This window comes from Macaca thibetana, unplaced genomic scaffold, assembly GCF_024542745.1.
Source record: "Macaca thibetana thibetana isolate TM-01 unplaced genomic scaffold, ASM2454274v1 unplaced_scaffolds165, whole genome shotgun sequence".
In the NCBI taxonomy this organism is placed as follows: Eukaryota; Metazoa; Chordata; class Mammalia; order Primates; family Cercopithecidae; genus Macaca; species Macaca thibetana.
In genome coordinates, this window is record NW_026088954.1 from 5,497 (window position 1) to 13,249 (window position 7,753).

General features: G+C 50.5%; 1 long non-coding RNA gene across 1 annotated transcript; it reads right to left on the reverse strand.

The window, feature by feature from the left end:
- Window positions 1–1,308: 1,308 nt before the first annotated feature.
- LOC126947355 (uncharacterized) lies at window positions 1,309–5,919 on the reverse strand. The gene is made up of 3 exons (XR_007723035.1): window positions 4,242–5,919; window positions 2,876–3,083; window positions 1,309–1,683 (listed from the first exon to the last, which is right to left on the reverse strand). It is a non-coding gene; the product is annotated as an uncharacterized LOC126947355 (long non-coding RNA).
- Between the last annotated feature and the right edge of the window lie 1,834 nt (window positions 5,920–7,753).

Sequence of the window (7,753 nt, forward strand, 5' to 3'; positions counted from 1 at the left end):
TTTGGCAATTCCCAAAGTCACAAGCAGGTTGTATGTCCACAGCTATTTGGAATGTGGTTTCTGATGGAAGCTTCTATGAACGCACATGAAATCCCTCTGGACTGCAAAGGCTGACTCAGCATGTCTCAGAATGAAAATATATACATTTGTGATGGACAACAGAACAGATACTAATTACTAAAACAACAGGAAAGTCTACAGCACTTCTCATACAGAACGAATGCAAAGTGTTTGAGGAAAAGTCTTTCCAACTGAAAATATCAGAGCTGATTGGAACAAAGAAGATTCTGAAGATGATCCTCCCTGCTTTATGAGACTTTTAGAATTTTCCTCATCTGCAAGTGAAAATGAACCTCCTGCTTGCCCACTGAGGACAGGGAGAGAACAGGGTAGGATAACAGACCTTCAAACACTTCATAGGGGGAGAAAGGAAGACAGGCCAGCCCCGTACACCCATCGGCACACCCACACCAGCTGTGCAGATGACTGCGATGGCCGGGCATGTCAATGAGACAGCTGGGCACGGGTGACCTGCCAAGAGACAAGATGGCCAAGTTTGGGCGGAATCCCTGGAGGGTGGTCACTCCAGGGCCTCTCAGGTCTGTGCCCAGGAATCTGCATTTCCAAGTAGCCCAGATGAGCTGCTGCCCAGAGGCCCTCACCAGTCATGGCTCACACAGGCAGTGGAACCCTGCACGCCTCCTCCTCCTGCAACGCCTGTCTGGCGTGGATTTTCCTTAATTGCCGACACCGCGCTCCTCTACGCCTACTCTCACCATTGGTCCCGAGTTTACTGAACTTACAAACAGAACAAGAGAAGGGAACTACAAGGGAAAGCATCCACCTGAAACAGGACTGACCAGGGCTCGCGTCAGCGGACACAGCAAACACAGCACATATCTGTGCACGGCTCACCACTCACAAAGCCCACAGCAGCGCGGTTTCCACTCAGAACATCCGGGTGGCTGTGGGCAGGGAGAAGATGCTGCACAGCTGTTTCTATGCTAAATACTTAAAGGTGTGAATTTTATTACATATAGAAAAATGTGTGTTTAGCATACAAATGTGTGCATTTATGTTAAATACATGAAAACACGTAATCCAGGTGTTTCGGTTCATACCACTGTGGAGACTTTTTGGTTTGTTTTCATACAACTGCCCAACTGGGGCCCAGAACCAACACCCACCAGCTGTGTCACTGCATCTGTTTTACTGTCACACACCAGCCCAGCCCCCCCCCAAAAAAAAAAAAAAAAAAAAAAAAAAAAAAATCATGGCAAAAAAAAAAAAAAAAAAAAAGCCATGGCACATAAATAAAAAATTAATTTTACAACATTATTAGAGACGACTTGTGGTCCTCTTTGAAGAGATTGCAGCATGTGAAGGATTTCAAATACAAGTATGTTCTGGGTCTCCTGATCTCAGGACCCGTCCACACTGGTGGCTTTAACGGTGCTTCGTGGAAACTTCCGGAAGGCATGTGTGTCATGTCTAAGAGCAAACTAGAGTTCACACCTCAGCACTGTGTGCCTCTTCTTTCCTCCATCCCACAGGCACTGCCTTCTCCCAGGGAGCTGGTGCTGTGCCTCTGTCCCGCCAGTCTCTGCCAAGTCCCTGGTGCCATTGTGGAGAACCAGCCTCCGTCTGTCCAGGTGTGTTGTGCAGAAAGCAACTCATCCAAATCTGTTTAAAAAACACACATTTGCGACGCCTATAGGCCTCAGAAGGTGGAGGCAGACAGGATAAGGGCAGCTGTCATAGGGGCTGAAGATCAAGCCCGTCTGTCTGGCGACTGATGGTGCTGTCTGCAGTGAGCCACCGCACATTTAGCGAGGCTGTCTGGCTCCTCACCTCCACCAAGCCTCCACCCGTCGCGTCTGGCCTGGATTCTCTGACACCTGCACGGCCTTCACCTGGTTCATAACTCAGCTCACAAAGGCCCCCATACAAAGGCCCCCGTACCGCAGCAAGGACGGCGGTGGTCGCACCTGCGGCCATTTATCCTCTCTGCATCTAGCTCCTCTCCCTGAGGCAACAGCACCTCTGAAGTCACAGCCTGGCCTCCCAACTCTCCCCCATCCCGGGCTTCTTGGTGTGTTGCTCTGCTTCACACACCTCAGCAAATACTGCTGATTAGCCAGAATCACCCAGAAATCTCTTGATTCTGGCTGCTTTTGTAATTTGTAATATTTGTACTTCTGGTGTGATTTGAGGAACAACAAATTTTAAAATTAGAGAAGATGTGGTTTTTATTCTCTCCTTTCTACTTGCAACCTTGAAAATTCTAGTAGCAGCAAGGGTTTGTTGAAAGTAACTTCCACCAAATAGAACCTATTACAAATGTACTACAGAGTGTCAAATAACCACATAGATGTAAATAGAGATGCAGACACAGATATAAAATCCAATGGTTAAACCAGATTGAGAAATGCTTGCCAGTTTGTAGGACTTCTAAAACTTGACATAAATGTTGGCTAAGGGATACAAGATGTTTTGAGATGAGTGAGATGCTTGGCCTAGAACCACAGGCTCTCTCCTCTTTACAGCAGAAAATCCATAAGGAAGTCAAATCTGAAAGAACCAGGTACCGTTGAACGGCATAATCAGCCATCCTTCCCCATCCCTGGGCCAGCTGCGGTGAGTGCAGCCAGTCGTTCACCAACATCCATCATCCATCCTCCAGGCCATGGCTACACTTTACTCCCAGCTCCCTGTCATTATGTAGATTAGGTAAATCATGGCCACTCTCACCCTAAGCCTCCCCCCCCCCCCCCTGCACCAGCGTGGCAATCACCCAGTCCCAACCACAGCAAGGACAGCCGTGTCCTTGGGAACGCAAAGCAGGGGTCTGGAAGGAACCTGGATCCCTGAATACCTCATGGAGTAGTCACCAGCCTGGAACTTCCTCCCTGAAGGGTTTGCAAGAGAGAAAACCTCCTTGGTTCCTCAAGCTACAATACTGCAGAGTCTCTGGTCACAGCATCCTTACCTACCCTCGTCAGGAGCCGTTCATGCTCATCAAGACATGAGAACAAAACTGCAGTGGCACAGTCACACACACCCAGAACGCAGACCACCTGCTGCTCACATTCATCGTATTAACACCAAAAAGCCACCGTGGTGGATATCCTGGATGTGGACACTTGGCGGCTTTTTGCTGGAGATGCGCTTTGTGCATTTATCGCACGACCATCTTGGCGTCAGGAGGGGCTGCGCAGATGGCAGCTGTGCACGTCACAGGGAGTCTCACACGCTGGACTCTCGGCCAGCTCCCAGCATCAGCGCCCACAGGGTCCTCTCCTCCGGGAGCACGTGCTTGGACGCCACAGTGTCCTGTGGATCCACACAACCGCGCTGTGTGCCCCAGGAGCTTAGAAAGTACCACTGCATCAATGCGTCCACAGGTGAGGCCGGGGGCAGAAGCCAACCTCAAGCAGTTACGGTCCTCCGTGGGGCTGGCGTCCAGGCAGGAAGGCGGCTCAGCAGCTCTCCTCTCACTGTGGAACTTCCTAGGTCCCCACATGAACAGAACCTAAGTAACACGCAAGAAACAACAGGAACGAGAACACGACCAGCAGCTTCTGAGATGGGCAAGCTGGGCTGATCATGAGACACCTGACGGGGACGGTGCCAGAGCCCCTCCCAGTGACCTGTGAGGACAGCGCTGCCGGCATCTCCCTAAAACCAGCCCAAGTCGAGTTAGACTCGAGGCTTCCCAGGAGTGGGCAGATCCATTCAATCCCACAGTCTGAACCTTCTAGGCCATCTCATGGCCCTCATCTCACAGATGGGAACCAGGACACTGCACCATAGACCCGGCCCCAAGCCCCCGTTCCTTCCTCTACACCACACACCAGTACAGTGAGCACTTAGGGACTGGGCATTCATGTAAAATACTGCTTAACTGAAACTTCTGATTTAGAAAATGTTTAATTCCTACTCACAGAGCTGAAAGTGTTCTGTCCTAGGAGGCGGCAGCTGTAATTAAGCATGAGAGAGAAGAAGGGATCAGAGTGGTGCCAAGTATTAAATATTCATCTAAATCTATTCACCACATTGCCACGCTCCTGTCACCTGCTTCATTTTCTGTCCTTAAAAGACACAATAGTTAGGTCTCAAAATAGACAACCTGTTTTACTGATGCTTAGCTATAAAGGAGGGAGCTACGTATCCAAAAGAGAGATATGGGAAAACAGAAAATGTCCACAAGCGATCGGGTGGGAGGGCAGCTGCAGCAGCACCTGGCTCTGTTGCGTTGTGAGCCAGCCACGTGGGCTGGACAGCTCATTTAGCCACTGAAATTACATCATCTAAGATTTTTGTTGCAGTTACTTTGATAAATTCTCCCTCCTGCTAGGGAGAGTAAGGTTTAGCTTGCTTTCTTTTTATTTTTTGAGTCGGAGTCTCGCTCTGTCACCCAGGCCGGAGTGCAGTATTACAATCATGGCTCATCGCGGCCTTGACCTTCTGGCTCAAGCAATCCTCCCGCCTCAGCCTTCCAAGTAGCTGGGACCCACAGGCGAGTTTCATTTCTTTGCTAACAAATTCCTAATTCACCACCGCGTGGCGAGCCCGTCAGGGCCATCTGCCTGGACGTCCACCTTGCTGACCGGCTGTGTGGTCTCTAAGGAGGATGCACCCCGGTTGCCCGGGCTCTGCACGCGATGCTGAGTCTCCATGTCTGCCGCCGTCTAAGGGATTGACAGCCCGGAGCATCCCGACGTGCCACCGTGAGCCAGGCTTTATTCCACAGGGCGACTCTGCTTCCCGTGACGAGATGCAGCACGTGAGCACAGATCAAAGGGTGTCAGCAATAACACATTCCCCAGATACTAAGCAGAGGACCAAGGCTTTAGTTCCTTACTTATTTGCTATGGGCTTGATTCAAAACAGCTTTCTGGGATCCTGGGGACAAACATCTCTAACTAGTGAGAATTCTGGCTTTAGTAACGGAAGAATCACCTAATGCCCATTTTGTAACTGCTGTTCTCATCAGAACTTGAGGCCAAAGAAAGGGAAAAATAAAAGGGGGACCAAGGTCCTGACACCCCAGTTTGTACAAGGCCAACCAGCCTGCTTGAGGGGGTGAAAGGAGTAGTGTTTTTAAACTGCCGAGTTTTAAAAACATGGCTGTAGGCTGGGCACAGTGGCTCACGACTGTAAGCCCAGCACTTTGGGAGGCCGAGATGGGAGGATTGCTTGAGACCAGGAGTTCAAGACTAGCCTGGGCAACACAGCAAGACCCTATCTCTTTAAAAAAAAAAAAAAAAGGCTTTTATTAAAATAGTAATAAAAAGGTTAATACAATAAATTACTATGTCAACATGGCACCCCCTGCTGTCAGACGAGGTGGATTCTCTGTGGCTACAATGAGGCCCGGAGAGAAATGTAACCGGCATCACAGGGAGGAAGGTCAGCCCCGAAGCCCCACGACACTAACTCCTGTACAGTTTGTTAACCAGCCTGAAGTCTCCTCCGCCATCAGACAGAAGCCTGGTTTAGAGGAACGCTGCCCACGGGACCTGGGTGGACTTCCGACGCCGGCCGACCAGACAGCCCCACCCTGGGACCCTGCCGGCAGCCCCAACTGGAGAGAATGGCCTCGTGAGTGTCCTTTCCCGCCAGAAACCGCAGACTCTGAGCCAGTCCTGGCTGTGATTGAGGCTGCGCATAAACGTCTGTGCCCAACAGCTCACCTTTGTACATGACACGCTGAGTCCACCTCATTTCAAATGTTACGCTAGCCCCAAGGCGAACATGGATGTTACAGGTTAACTCACTGCGCGTGTGCTAGACTTTCCCTGTAAGTGTTCAGACATTCCACGAACCGGATGAAGAAACCCCACTTTCCCTGTAAACGTTCAGACATTCCATGAGCCCGATGAACACACACAGCGAACAAAAACTGGAACGTTTAACGCCGCGAACGTTTAACGCCGCATGCTTACAGCTCCCGAGACCACTCCCCCCCCTCCTGAGGGGCGCGTGCTTACAGCTCCCCCGAGACCACATTTCCCAAAGCACAGACTTACTCTGAAAATAAAACCTCCTTTTTTCCTTCCTCTGTACATCTCGTGGTCATGTTAACAACTATTGCTACAAATGCAAAGAAATGGGGTATCATCCGTGCTGGTCACCCAATTCCTACCACCAAAGCTTCAGGGCCCCCCAGTCTGATGGAAGCTTCTATCGCCCTAAAGCCAACTCTGGAGATGAAGGCCGAGCTGGGGAAAGGCTGTGTCACCCGCAAATCCACACCCGGGGCCCTCTGCAGTTGTGTGTAAGGAATTCTTGGCCTGTCCTGGGGTTTGGGGAAATCAGGATGCAAGCAGATACCGTACGCTCTGCCACGGGACCGTGAAGTCTGCGGAACCTCAGAGGAACACGGACAAATGGCTGCACGAGTCCCACAGGCCGAGCCTCGATGGGCGCCCGTGTCAAGAACACAGACACGCCAGGAGGGGCAGCCGATGCAGGCAACGCTTGCAACCCCAGCACGCGGCAGCGTCCGAGTGTGGGGGTCTCTGGCCAGGCTCCACCACAACTGCCATATTCTGTGGCAAAATTTTAAAAATAGGTTTTAACTAGTTACAACTCTAACTTGTTTTACAGATAAACAGAACACAGGGTACCAACAGGCTCCAAAATACTTCGCCTAGAACCAAGTCTAGAATGCAGATGGCTGCTGCTCCGAGTGTGACGAGTCCCCTGTAGTGCCATAAATCCTAGATCTAGGTGACTAAGTGCTCTTCCTAAACCAGACGGCACCATGAGGCTCTGAGGGCACCCTCTGTCCCCAGGCCAGTCCATCAGCCCTGGCAGAAGCTTCTAGAGTAAGAGCCTGTGGATTTGTACTGGATGGATATAAACCAGGCAAAGTCACAGGGGCTCATCCTGGAAGCCCATCCGTTTACCCACTCATGCCCTGGAGAGCCCTGCCCCCAGCTCCACACCCACAGTCACGCTGAACCACAAGAACTGGCTTCTAGGCCCTTAAGCCACTCCCACTCTCCCCTGGACAGACCCTTCTCAAACCATGAGGCCCAGAGTAGCCTTAACAGGTGGTCCCAGCAGACCTGGCCACTGCATTTTCTTCCTGGCAAATGAGTCAACAGTTACCCAAGTAGAGCAACCAAACAGGATGTTTTTCCACTTAAAAGGTCTCATTTTTGTCCATTTAGAATTGATACTTTGTGTGTGTGTGTGTGTGTGTGTGTGTGTGTGTGGTGGCAGGGGTTCTTGTTCTGTCACTCAGGCACAGTGCACCGTAAGTACAGTGGTGCTATCACGATTCACTGCAGCCTCAACCTCCCGAGTAGCTGGGACCACAGGTGCACACCACCACTATTTAATTTTTTGTAGAGTCAGGGTCTTGCTATGTTGCCCAGGCTGGTCTCAAACTCCTGGGCTCAAAACTGAATCTGCCCACCTCAGCCTCCCAAGGTGCTGGGATTACAGGTGTGAGCCACTATGCCCAGCCTAGGATTGATATTTCTTAAACTATTACTGAGTTTAACACATGAATTCCACTGACATAGATATCAGCACACTCTCACAGCTCAAAGGCTTTTTCTGAATCTCGATTCTGTCCATTCAAGGTCAATATCTAAAGAAAGGGCCAGAACTGACCCTCCCTCAATGAAGCCTAAGGGCAAATGCAGCAGCATCTCAGGGTATGAGGAGACAAAGTAAGAAGGGTGGAAAATACACATTGAAATTCCGGTGTTAGAATCATAATCACCAACACTTTAAG